The sequence below is a fragment of the Aphelocoma coerulescens genome, chromosome 5, assembly GCF_041296385.1.
Source record: "Aphelocoma coerulescens isolate FSJ_1873_10779 chromosome 5, UR_Acoe_1.0, whole genome shotgun sequence".
Lineage (NCBI taxonomy): Eukaryota > Metazoa > Chordata > Aves > Passeriformes > Corvidae > Aphelocoma > Aphelocoma coerulescens.
In genome coordinates this window covers 43,260,127-43,274,307 of record NC_091019.1, presented here as the reverse complement: position 1 = coordinate 43,274,307, position 14,181 = coordinate 43,260,127, and the positions used below count along the sequence as shown (strand labels likewise).

The 14,181-nt window shown below is 38.0% G+C and overlaps 1 protein-coding gene across 4 annotated transcripts in view; it reads right to left on the bottom strand.

The window, feature by feature from the left end:
* Positions 1–14,181, bottom strand: part of MIPOL1 (mirror-image polydactyly 1) — a 187,311-nt gene that overhangs the window by 32,044 nt on the left and 141,086 nt on the right. The gene's annotated exons all lie outside the window — the stretch shown is intronic.

Genomic DNA, 14,181 nt, shown 5'->3' with positions numbered 1-14,181 from the left:
GAGTTCACAAGAAAAACTGCATTTTTTTTCTTTTTGCCAGCATATAACTTCTCCATGACCAGCAGATAAAGTGAAATACTGTAGCAGGAAATATATTGGTTGCACTGAACCAAAGAATTATTTTCTCAGGACCTGACAAGGAAACTGAGTGAGTATGAAAGCTCATGTGAAATCTAGCCAACACGGAATTCAATTCCTTATTTATTTTTTGAAAGGACAAGATAATTATTGGTATGAATACTGCCTACTATGCTTATACACATCCAACAGGTATTGTACTCTCCTCTGATACGAGCAGTAACATTGCTCAAGAGGGAAAAACAAATTCCTACATCACGACAGTCCTCATTCTACTGTCACAAGTGTAAAGGTATAGTAAAATGACTCCTTTGGTACAGACAGTAGGGCAGAGGAGCTAAATGGAAGACTGTGTATTTCTGTATTGCCACCAAAACCCTTAGGATGGAAGTCCCTTTTACAGAGTATGATTGAAACAAACAGAACATTATCTTACATGAGCCTGGATAACATTAAGATCCTGCCTAGCTCAGAAGTAAAAGAAAGATAAATCAGATAATATGAACCTTGTTATCCACCCTTCTTCGCAAGTTCTTCCTCTCTGGTGAAAGTTTCTCCCAGTTCAATCTTCTTTAATGATAGTGGAAGCCATTAGTGCATTTCCCATTGAGAACCAGAAGAAAGCCTAGTGAAGACTGCTTTGAATTTGTTTGTATCAAGAAGCTAAAGGCTTGGCCATAAGTAGGTGCTCTTGTGGCTGCCTACTGCAACTAAATACTTCCTGGAAACCTTGCTGCTTCCTTCTGATCTCTGGGAGTGGAAGACCAGAAGAGAAAAAATTCAAGAAAATATTACTTATGCAGCCAAAAAGAGAGGCAAGAAGAAAAAGTTCTTTCAAGAATAAAAAGAAACAATAAATAATGTAGATGTTTGAAATTTTGGCCTCAACCTTGCTTGTTTCAATGACCATGGACCTGGTATGACACCAATCCTTTATGGTATATTCTCAATACAATGTACATAGTCTTTGCCTTAATGAGATATGTAAGATCAGAATCAATGAATCAACACCACGATATGCCCCTAAGTTATTTTTTCATGGACAGCAGGTGAGCGGATGTCATTCCTCTGTTTAATCAGGAGTTAAAGCGTGTACAGTAATTCCTTATTTTCACAATATTCCTTCTGACAAAGATAACAACCATAAGAATGGCTCCCAGCTGGCTAAACCTGACATACAGGTTTTGTTAATAAAAAAAATGCATGACTTAATTAATGAAATGGATCTATTAAGACTGTCCCCCAATCAACCACAGTGGCCCCACCTACAGCTGAACTTCACATGACCTATCTTATGCAAAAAGAATTGTAATAACTTGCACTGGAAGCTGCTACAGAGGAAAGGTTGCTAAGAAGAAAAAATATGACTTAGAAATGCATATAATGCCCCTAGAGGAGAAAGCTTAGTATTTTCACTTTCACTCAGTGTTTTCCTTTACAGTGAATAATTGAAACAATTTTGCTAAACTGTGTAAAATTATTTCACAAAGAATAATTACATTTGATCTATTAGCACCTGATACTATCTATTGTCTAAATTGCTTGCATTCAATCCATGAGTAATGTCAACAGTATTAACATTCATTATGGAAGAATTACCTGAGTAAAAATAATTTTTAAATGTTTGACATTCTTGTACCATTTCTCCAGCATAATGTTCAAAAGAAGTACCATTATACCAACATATTCTTGGATTTTTTTTAAGGCATGTCTTTATTTAAGTCTGCAAACTCAGGGTCTTTAAAATCACAAACAATTTGCCTGTTTTGTTCTGGCAAGCATAAAACCGTAGCAATCTACTCATTTTACATTCTTCTCTGTTCCCATCTAGCAGTCCCACACTAATTGGCTGTCCAAATTCACCTCCATCAACTTTGGCAGGCTCAACACCTCCTTCACAAAACCAGTTTTTTTCCCCCCAATCATAAAGAGCTGCACTGTTACAAACAGAAAAAAGGAACTCTGCAACATTTCTACAACAAAGTTATGTATATAAAGATACATTAATTCGATCACGCACACACATACATGCCCCAAACTGAACTAATGCAACAGCAGCTACCTATTTTTTCCTTTCTTGAAGCCTCATTCCTATTTCAAAGATTTCCAAATTTGTGCTTGCCTTTTAGCAGAGGAAATCCCATGAACTGTTTAAGATTACATTCTCACTGAAAGCGATGAATGCCACAGTCTTCTCCAGAATAAAAAGCTACTTTCTCTCCTTGGAATAGTAACTTTACAGTAATTTGGAGGAAGCAGGAGAAACAGCTGGTCATTAAACATTAAATGTATTAATGGAGCACTAACAGTGTATGACTCATCTGGAAAAGGCAGTTCTGTACTTCCATCTCGGAAGGACTGCTGCAATACAATAGCTACTGTGATAAATTTAGGTTTATCGCACTTAATATTTAGCAGAATCTAATAAAGAAAACCCAAATCAATGTACTTTCCAAAAAATTCATGAGTAGCAGTATTTACATCTTACAGCTAGGGGAATTGAGAGTCAAAGAAAAAACATTCCAGAGGAGGCCCTTCATTTCTACTCCCCAAATGGAGACCTTCAGGACTTGGTGTTTACAACTTACAGGGACCTGCAACCTCAGATGAAAACAATGACAAATCAGAATATTCAAATCAGGAATCCCCCAAGCACTTTAGCAGCATGTATAAAATCATCCACTTCTCCAGACTCACATTGCTCTTGAAGTCCTGTTTGGTTCTCTGGAAACTTCAGACCTCAGGATAGGGGTGAAGCACTTGGCAGCACTTGCTGGTTACATGGCATTGTTGGAAATGGAGCTTCCACAGAGCTCAGAAAAATGATTAAAAAAAAAAAAAAGTGACACAGGCTATATAGGATGCTGGCTTTATTAGTAAAAAGTTTTATGTGATGCCCTGGAGTGGAGGGAAAAGTGATTAATGTAAAGTCTAATACATGAGGAGATACAAAGAGAGACATAATTCCTAAGGACAGAAATTCTGTTTGCTCTCAAGACATTGTGAATCTGTTTTTTATAGGGTTTTTTTTCCCAGTCCCAGTCCTAGTCGTATTGAGCCCTAAAAGCATATCACTTTGATGAAAGCTTTGTGCATTTCCTTACTCTGAAGTTCTGACTCATTTAGGTGAGTAGAGGCAGAATGGTAACAGAGATAAAATAACAGGACCACTTCAGAGCACACTTAAGTCACTGTGAGAACTCTCAAGTCCAAGCCAAATATATCTTTTCATAAGAACTCCAGAAACGGAGACATTAAGAGAAACAGGCATGTTCACTACATCCTGAGCTTTTCGTTAGACTTTTGTTTTGCCTGATTTGTAGAAAATGAGCTCTTAGTTTTGTCTGAGGAAAAATATTAGTTCGCAGGAATCTGAAGAACAGAAACAAAATACTTATGCCTAGAGCTAGGGAAAATGTGACAGTTCAGAAGTCATTTGTAAGAGCAGAGTAGATGACAGGATTTTTTAGATGGTGGACAAAAAGCTTTGGGACACACAAACCAGGTATTTTTCAACAAATGAAAACCAAAATCAGCTTACCAAAATAATCCGAACCCAGAGTCTGATCTACTTTTATCAAAAAACAGTAACATCTTGCTTATGTCTATGATGAATAAAAGTCACTGGCTGTTCAGATGCAGGCAAGCCTTCAGAGGGAGACTCTGGGAAAAAGAAATGGAGTATGACATTCTCCGAGTAAATATGGTGTGTGTGTGTGGGGAAGAACTTCAGTTGCCGGCCCCATCAAGTCCTGACAAAAGGAATGTGAGAGCTGTTCCCAAGGTGAAAGAAGACAGGCCGAACAATGTGGCTAATGGGATCACATTGAGCTAATGGGATCACCATGACTTGTTTTACTTCTGTTGGTGCATGTCAAAACTCTGATTTGTTTTAAAATACATTCTACAGCAATAGGCTAAATCTTGAGGCATTTTGGAGAGAATTTATGTATCTTCATGTTTTGAGCCTTGTGTAGAAAGAGTCTACTGGGTAAGAACACTTCAAATTCAGAAATTTGCAAATTGTGAGAGCACATTCTCTTCTGTCAGACAAAGAAAAAAAGAAACAGAAGGCTCAAACATGTTAGTATCTTATTAAACAGGCATTTAATGCTGCTGCCCTCACAGAGACCTGCAGAGGTTACAGAAACCTCACACTTGCACAAGCCCCCAGTTGCTATCTTTCACAAGCCAGGTATAGACAAGAGAATAAACACAGCCACACTGTAGCACCCAAGTATACTATGGCACTTTTAGATTTGGCAAGTACTGACAACACTTGGGAATGCTATAAGTAATATTACTGACGTCTAAAAGCTTTGAAAACTTGCTTCATGCTCTTGATTATGGTATCCTGAAAGTATTCTAGAATTATTCTTGGTTAACACATAAGGATTTAAAAATAAAATTTTACAGGTCAAAATGATCCAGCTTAGGAACGTACAGTTAAACTATTGCTCCAGAAAATTACTGGCTTTTCAAAGGGGCACTTGCAGGTCCCTTCCCAGTTCCCTACATGCAAACTCAGGTGTCTAAATTTACATATATGAGACTGAAAATTTTGGCCGCACTATTTAACAGGCAGATCTGCTGGGAGGTCTCTTGTAACCAGATTTTTTAAAGCCTCATATTTATTGGACAGATACTGGCCCAATTCCAATCCACAAGTGCAAATCCAAAGAAACAGCTCAGAGCAAACCAGCAGCCTTATTAGCTTTTAAAGATTTCATTTTCAAGAACTCAAGACCCTTTATTGACTAATGAAAGGTTGGGTCCCCAAGCCCACAGACTGATGTTGCTTGGAACATATTTTAATCATTTTGGAGTGCTAGCAGCCATCTGTCTAAAGAGCTTTGATCACATAAATGCACTCTGAACTACAGCTCCTTCCGACTCCAAACCCTGTCCAAAAGCCAAAGGGAACCCGCAGGCATGGCAACTTTGAGACAATTCAAAGCCTTGCAATGTGATAAGGCTGCTTTTATTATTTAGCACATCATTAGATTTAATGACACCACAGATAAGAGATACACTAAAAAGATACCATTGTCATCGCCTATCTTATAACAGCAACATCCAACTGTGACTTTGCTTTGTTTCTACCCAACACTTGTTACTCACTGTGCTGTTTTAAAAGAATAATTAAATGAAACAAAAGGATTTCTTTTCCTGCTGCAAACATCAGAAATAGTAAAAAAAGTACCCAACAAAAAATAATAATAAAAAATAGGACCTTTTTTAAATACTTTCCTGTTCAGCTAAAAAAAAAAAAGAAAAAAAGAAACAAATGACAAGCAGAGTAATCCCAAATAATCTATTGTATTTTCAGTTTAGACTACTAAATGTTGGGCAGATACTGCTTGCACATACAAACCTACTTTGACCAGCACTGAATACAAATTTACATTGAAAAGAGAAAGATCCTTTACAGTTAGAGCTCTTAACATTATAACATTTATGAACAAATTTTACACAATTCCCATTATTCCTACTCTTGAAAGAATTTGCCATCTCAAAGCTTATTTTGTGGTGATCAGTATTTTTTGTCATGGCATCTCCTTAATGGAACAGACACATGCTATTAACTATGAAAGCTTGGGAGCAATGACAGTGTCCAGCATGAAGAAAAATGACATAAATTATCAGAAAGAAATTGCTCCCAAAAATCAAAGCAGAAGCCCTAAGAGAGTGGTAAAAACTGCATAAAAATATCTCTCTTGATGACAGGAGAGACATAGTGGTGGATCCTGAGTGACAGAGCACAACTTTATTTGCTCCAAAAGTCAGCAACCTCTGTGAGTTCAACCCCGAGATGATAGTACTTGCAGGTTTCTCTTCATTCTGAGATCTCATCCTTGGCTCTCTTACTCAGGACATTAGCCACCAGCAAGCAGGTGAAACTTTTAGTATTGCATAGTATAATATTATATTTTTTAATTCACTAATTGTCATACTAAGTGTGGCTAGCTAGCAGTGTGAAGAAGGTGGAAAAAAAATAAATAAACAAACCCTGCACTTCTTCGTCACTCCTGAAAACATTTTCAGGTGGCCATTCTGTAAAGCTGGTACAGCATAGATTAAGAGAAAAGGAGACAAAGCCATAACATGAAATAGCTCAGATAGTGGAAGAGCTTCTCTAAACTCTTTGTTGTCAAAGAAAATACAACACTGATGATTCACTCAGTGTACTCCCTCCATCTCCTTCTGTGGCTTTTCCTTCCAAACTCAGTGCCAGAAAAGCTCCTCTGAAAGTGAGACAGCAGCTCCATACCACTGCTGACATGCCTTTCTTGGTGGTGTTAGGAAAAAAGACAAGTGACTGTGTGCTAGTTCTCCTTCCTGTCATGACCTTGTAAACTGCTGCTTATAAAAGCAAACTATTACTAGTATGTTACATTTTATTCAAATATTTGAGAAACTCAGAATTGTGCAAATCCCAGCAGGCCCACTTATTCACTGGAAAACTGAGGCTGAAACTTCCAAACTGGTCTCTACTCTCTTAAAAATGACAGCTTTCACACCTATGGTGGAAGAACTACCCATACCAGATGAGTAACACATCAATATGGAATGCTGGACACAGGTTAAAAGCCTTCAGCTTCCAAAACACAAGACCTCTATCACATTAGTTAGAAAAGCAGTTAGTGAATGGGGAATTAAAATAGAAATTTTTTCCAGGAAAAGGTATCAGCATGACATGCATGAATCAATTTAATAAAAGCTCTAAGTTTAGACAGGAATTGAATAAAGAAAATACCTTACTCTCAACTGCTCTCTTTGTAAATACAACAGGTGGGCAGCCTTCTGTTCTGTGTTCTGTGATAGGCAGAGGACTTCTCCTGCCACCTGCATTATTAGATATTCCCTAACAGTTTTCCACTGCCAGCAGTGTTAAGTGCAGAATAAGAAAAGCAATGTTATGTCTAGCACTGGCTGCAAATTGCTCATGTAGAAAGAAAGTCTTCTCACCAAAGACTTTTTTATCGGGAAATGTAAATTCCAACACAAAAAAATATGTTGTCTTCCTGTGGCACGTTTCTAAGTGAAAAATTTTCTTTCACCTTAATATTTTAAATTGAAATGCCATTTTGTTTCAGTTCTTCAGCTGAAGAGAACTGAACTGAAACACATCAAAGTAATGATTTTTCGAAATTATTGAATTGACATTTTAACATAAAAACATGTTCTGTGAAAAGCCAACAAAAAATGAAATGGCATTTTAAGTCCTCCTGACAATATTACTCTATTTCTAAATATCATATTAATAACAAAAGAATTCCCTTTCATACAATATTTATAAGGCATGCCAAATTCTTCTTTTACACTTTTAGATTTTCTTTCTAACTTCTCATGGGAAAATCTGTCTTCCAAATAGCTCTTATTACACACACGATTTTCTGTGTTTCTTTAACTTGCTCTAGAGAGGGCTGCTTCTTATTCTGTATCTGTTTTCCTTCTCTCATTTTAAAGCAAGAGTACCTGCATTTTCATAGTCTCTAAAGGTGTTATGCAAAAGGGTAAAACTTCTTACTCAGTTTATACAAATAAAGCAGCTGAAACAGAGTTTAGTGATGTGATTAATCTATACTCATCCAGCCTTTCAACATTTCAATGGCAGAATCAGAATATGCAGCCTTTGGCCACACACCCTTTCTACCAGATAACAGGTTTCATAATCTTGCATATGCTCTTTATAGATTCTCCAATTTTGATTTTGCATATCCTTACATTGCATAGAATAGATATTAACTTCAGTGATCTCATCATCCTCATTTTTACAAGTATTTCTACAGGAGTTTCATACTTTGTATTGCTATCTACTCCAAACTACCAGTAGCAGTCAGTGGGTTGATTGCAGGTAGTTCTTCCAGAGACTTTAAACATTCCAAGAACTCAATTTTATTATGCTTTAACAACTTTGAAAAACGGTTCCTAGACATCTCTAACTATGTGCTTGTTTCAAAAAGCATAGAACAAAAAGTTCCGAGACTTTTCAGCTCACTGAGAAACCAAGGAAGTCGTAACAGAAAATCACATAGAGCAGAGGTAAAAAAGAAGGTGAAGGAATCAGCCAAAGGACAGCTGTGAACTGAAAGCCAGCAGGGCCCTGTATACAGAGTCGTGAGACCATATCAGCATCCAGTGGCAAGGAATTCCTTTCTGTCAAGCAAATCATTGCTCTTAGAGAAGAACAGAAACTCATGTGAAAAGGCCCATCCCAGCAAAAATGACAAAGTAAATGTTGTTTTAGTTCACATTACCCCACAACAGCAAATAAGTAGAGAAGAAGTCTGCTCAAGTCTGGTGCAATACAGTATAAGGACCTGTGGAGAACCTGTAGTTTAATGTACTTGGCACAAAAAGTGACCAGTAGGTCCTCAACTGATTTGAAAAACTTAAGAAACTTTGCCACTATAACACAGCCAATAACTGAAGCAGTAGTGGAATTAGCATAGTACATGGTACAAATTAAAACTGCATCACAGAATACATGTGTAAGGCGCTTCAGTTCATATTCATGCTGCCTCCTCAGATCTGCTGCTTTGTGTTTCTACTGGCAAGGCACCTCTGAAGGCCAAGAGCCAGTCCCTGGAAACATTAGGCACAAAGACTTCATAAAGTGTAGGTCAGACCAATCCATGTTTGAGACAATGGCAGCACAAGACAATTTGGGAGTACTGCATTCTGGTTGCAGGGATGGCGTGAGGTGGCTTGTTATTCCATCAGGTGCCTTGGATCTTTGACAGTTCAGCGTTTCCCCTCTCTCAAAGTTTTTGTAAATCACTAAAGCTGAGTTGGAAATTTTTTTTCCACGCTAAATTTTTCTTCCCAGTAAGATAGAAAAACTTTCAAAATCATGTCAGGGCAAAAAGTGAAACATTCAAAAGTTTTTTTTTTTTTTTTGTGTGTTTCTAAATGAATGAGAGACAGAGAAAGCTTAAAGAGCATGCTGATGGTTAAAATATTTCATTGGAAGGCAAAAAAAGGACACCACTCAGCCCCTAACAGGTTCAGATTCTGCTTTGCCTTTTCATTGCCTGCCAAACTTCCACTGCAAACACCAAGCCTATGGTATACACTGGAGTTTCTCTCCACCATCCCTTTTTTTGTAAATGGTCAAATACTAATTGGAGAATGGATGTGAGTCTGGTCTGCCATGCTCCCAAGAAATTTTTCTACCCACTGATTTATTTATAAAGCCAGTCTCTCTGACTATACTATTGTTACAAAGTTGAACAAATGCAGAAAGTGATACAATAATCAATTCCAAGCTGAAGAACAAGAAGTCTGGGAATGGGGCAGGGATAGGGGGATAATAAATTCACTAAAGTGTGAAATACACCAGGATAACAAGGGAGGGCTCTGCCTCTACAGCTCACCTGCACCAAGCCCCTGAGAAATACAGCCATCTCAGTAGCACCAGTAAAACTTCATGCAGCTGCTTTGGCAATGCAGAGCAGCTCACTGATCAGTCTTCCCCCCCTTCAGCTGTCTGATCCAGTTCATGAAACAGCCCCCAAACCTTGGACTTTTATCTCCTGTAACACTAACAAGGGCTGTGATTGCACAAGCAATAAAGTGACAAAGGGAAAGAAGTCATAGGGAGACATAGGGGCTTACTAGTGGGAAAATGCTTATGAGACTAGAGAGTGAGAAAGACCCACCTAAAATCCCAATTCTTTTGGGGCTGCAGCACCTCACTGGAAAGTGGCACAAAACAGAGGAGGAGAAGACTGAACACATCTAAATCCCAGGTCTAAATTACCAGGGTGTTCACTCCCCTTTACCCCCATAAATTGACTAAAAATTCACTGAAACCTCCATGGGTTGCTGAGAGAAGATATGGTTTTAAGCAATCTGATTTAAAAGACAGCAGTGTTTCTCCACCCTGATTTTCCACTAATTTTAATACTCAGTTCAGTAAACAAACAGAAAGATGGTCCCTGGCTTTTTCTTTGTTATAACAAAAGACAAACAAAAACCTTAGTCTCTTCCCTTACAGAGTCATTTGCAGTTTGGCTGCATCGAACTGGAGCAGGTTAGGTTCCTCCAAAACATGTATTATACTGTCTGCCACTGCATATCCAAGTGCCTCATCTCTTTGGTATAAAAAAGAACCTCTCCTGTGCTTGTAAGTGGGAAATTTAATTAGCTCAAAGTTTATGTTTAATGTCAGGTGTCTGAAACTCTTTGATAAAATAGAAGTCACTGCTGCAAGGACAGAAAATACTTAAAACACAACTGCTGTCTTCTCCATGATCTCCCCAAAACTACTCTACAAAAAGAACAGTGACACCATTACCTGGTCATTCTTCTTAATGGCTGTAATTACACCATGTTATGTGTAAAGCAACTAGTACTGAAACAATGACGGCAACTGCCAGAACAGAAGCAAGGAGACAGGATGAAAAGAGCAGGAAAATGAGTCAACGGCCATAACTGAAAAAGTGAGATAAAAAGACAGGTATGAAAAGACCAGTTCTCTGAGGTAAACTGCTGGGACAGGTGCTCAAGGTAGTCTGCTACTGCTTTAGAGGAAGGACTGAGATCACCACTTTGCATTAGTGGTTGCAGCTTCATTAATCCCACTGTAAATGGGTTCCAGTTTATTTGGGCAGGGAAACTGGATGTTAGAGCAGCCCAATCTTCTGCTACATATTGTGTTCTCCTGAGGGAAATCTGGACTGAGAGAACTGAAAAAAACTGAGAGATGGCAGAACAAACAGGCTGAAATGTTTGAGCAGAGGTCAGTCAGAGTACAGAAGTCTGACTATTTAGGCAGTTGTATTCTGACTTGCTACTGCAGTGGCTGGGAAGATGAATATTGACTTGTTAGGTAGAAATAATTCATAGTTTTTAATAGCCCTTAAAACTGGAATGAAAGCTACATTCTAACAACAAGAATTACACCATTCTACATCCATACAGAGAGTCCATGGAGCATGGTTGAAATGGCACCATCTGAGTATTATATTCCATAACATCAGCCATGAAACTATAGAATGGAAGTAAATTAAACACACACAACTGTATTCAAAGCTTGAATAGAAAAATCTTTTTCTAGACCGGACTGGAAGTAATGGCTTACAAAATATCTTTCTTCATCTATTTCTCCTGTTATAGGGTGATTCAGCTCTGTAATTAAAATGAAAATTGAGTTTGTCCCTGTGCCTATAAGTCATTCATGTGGGGAAATAATAAAAACCTTCTTGATTTTCTACTTTCACATCTATCGATCTCAGCTTTTAAAAGGATGAACTTCCATGTCTTTTTACAAGAGACTTTGTGGGAAAAATTTATAGACCTCCATAACACCAACTGTTATTTAGACTATTTGCTTGTGCCACTTAAACATGAATTTCAAGTATTCAAATTGAAGTATTGTAAGAATTGAAACTTGTAGATTTAAATTCTGTTAAATCTCTTCAATAGTTTTTAACTTATAAAGTGCTACAACTGGCTAGGGAGCAAGAAAACTGCTGGCATTGCTTACAGAGAAGCTACCTATATTAACTGACGATTTGAATCTAAAAATATTTTTTTCAGGTCATTGTACTTATTAGTACAAGGGCCTTACCGAAGTTATTCTTTTATTTCATTGTTGAGAACCATCACATAACTGTAAAAGAAGCCATCTTTTTATCCCATGACAACCATAACTTACAGATTCCAATTACTTTGCAACATTAAACTGCTTTTGACTGGGATACAGTAATTTCCTTCATAGCAGCTGGTATGGGGCTACATTTTGGGTTTGTGTTGCAAAAAAGTGTTGCTAACACATGAGTAGTGTTCACACAGAGTCAAGCCCTTTTCTGCTTTTCACACCACTCCAGCAGTGAGCAGGCCGGGGGTACCCAAGAAGCTGGACAGAGACACAGCTGGAACAGCTGGCTCCAACTCACCAAAGGCATATCCCATACCATATGGTGTCACACTCAGCATATGAATCTAGGGGAAGAAGGAACCTGATTATAAAATTGGACAGATCACATAACTGAAAAATATGCAAATAAAAAACTTGTGATGATGTTCAAACAACAGAGGTATGTGAGAAAGAGTTAGTGGGATTAACACTCCCATGTACTTCACAACTGATTATTTGGATACAGCCTTCTTTGGTCACTGAGAATCTTATGATTTGCATTAATCTCTAGTTTAAAGAACACTGTGTTGAAACAATTATATTAGTAAGCTAGAAACTCGATGCTATTCCTAACTGTTATGCAAATTTTCATTTCTGATATGTATTTTTGAGTTAGTATCCAGAAAACTCAATTTTCTTTTTGAAACTTGACACAGAGACAACACAAGAAGAATAAACAGAAGCACAGAACTTGCCAAACTTTATTTGTAGCCAGCTTCTTCTCCCTTATGCATCTGAACCAGATTCTTCCTCCTTTTTAATTCCATTTGACTTCCCTGTCCCTTCTAAAGAAGACTGAAATTGTTCTGGATTATGCTTTCTTTTCAGAAAATCAAAATTCAGAGGGAAATCAATGTTTCATCATTAAATCTGCAAAAACTCAGTTTAATTTTGGTTTAGGCCATTCAGGCTTTCCAAGAAGCTCCAGTTTCAGTTAGGATTCACTTTTCGCTTCACCTGAAAAGAAGTGTGGTTTACAACACAGACTTCTTTCTCAGTTGAAGGAAAAAAATGAATGTCTTCAAACAGTAGCAGCTACCAGATCAGAGAACTGTAGAATAATCAGGTTGGAAGTGACCACTGGCAGTCTCCAGTCCAACCAATCTCCTTCTCAAAGTGATATCAATATGAGATCACACCATGTTGCTCATGACTTTAGCACGTTAGACACTGGAAATCTCCAAGGATGGAGATGGTAAAACCTCTCTGGCAACCTGTTCCAATGATGGACAGCCCCTGTGGTGAATAAGTTTTCCCTTGTAACCTGTCTGAAACTCTTGTTTCAATTCAAGTCAGTTGTTTCTCACCCTGTTGTCATGGAGCACTGTGAAGAGGCCGTCCTTCTTGACAACCTCTACACAGACTCTGTCAGGCTGCCATTAGGTCTCCCTGGAGCCAACAAAGAAAGGAATATCTTTTCTTTCCCAGGCTGTACAAGAGCAGTACCCTTGGTCTCTCTTTACTTTGCAAATGCTATGGCTTCCTGACCGTACCAGTTGCCCTCTGTCACACTTTTTCCAATTTATAGATGTCTTATTTTTACTGGGGACCCAAAACTGGATGAAGTATTCTAGATATCAAGGATCTTTCCTCTGGAGAAAATAAAAAGGTTTTTTTTTTTCTCCCTGAAGGTTTCCACTTGTTTCCCTCCTTCAAGTATGCCTGTGGGTACTTCTTACATGCAGATATTCTGGACCTAAATATCTCTCCCCTGATTTTGGATAATAAAATGATACTTTGCTTTTCCTGGATTATACTAATGTTAGTGAAAGGCAGATTGGTATAAAAATACACATTTTAATGTTATTGTTTGCACATGCATGCATCCAAAATAGTTAATATATGCACACAGTCATTACTTTTGTGACCAAATCCCTAAAATGTAATTGTGTGTTAAGGCACAAGTACAAGTGATGTAGGTATCACTGGTACACTTTAATGTGAACCTTGAATTTTTTTGGTTTTCTTTGTTGTTGTGGGGTTTTTTGTTTTGTTTTGTTCTCTTTTGTTTGTTTTTGTTTTCTTAAATTTGCTTCTTCTAAGTTAAAGGACAATGTAGTGTCCTGGTTCTGGCCAGGACAGGGTTAGTTTTTGCAGTAGCCAGGAAGAGGCATGGCTATGACCCAGAGGATATTCCATACCACCTCAAGTCATTTTCCAGTGCTGGGGAGAAGGGAATCTGTTCTGGGGAGAAGAGGTTCCTTCCAATCAGGGTAGTGTAGCTGTGGTTGGGTCGGGGTGAGAATTGTGCATGTGAATCACTCTCTCGCTTTTGTACAGTTTGTTATTAGTATTGTATTAATAAAACATTAATATTGTTACTGTTAGTTTTCTTGTCTCATTGCTGTTTCCAGTAAATTGTTCTTATCTCAACCCCTGATCTTCACGTTTTGCGCCTCCTATTGTCCTTTCCATCCTGTTGCAGGGGAAGCAGGAGGGGGAAGGGGGGAGTGAGC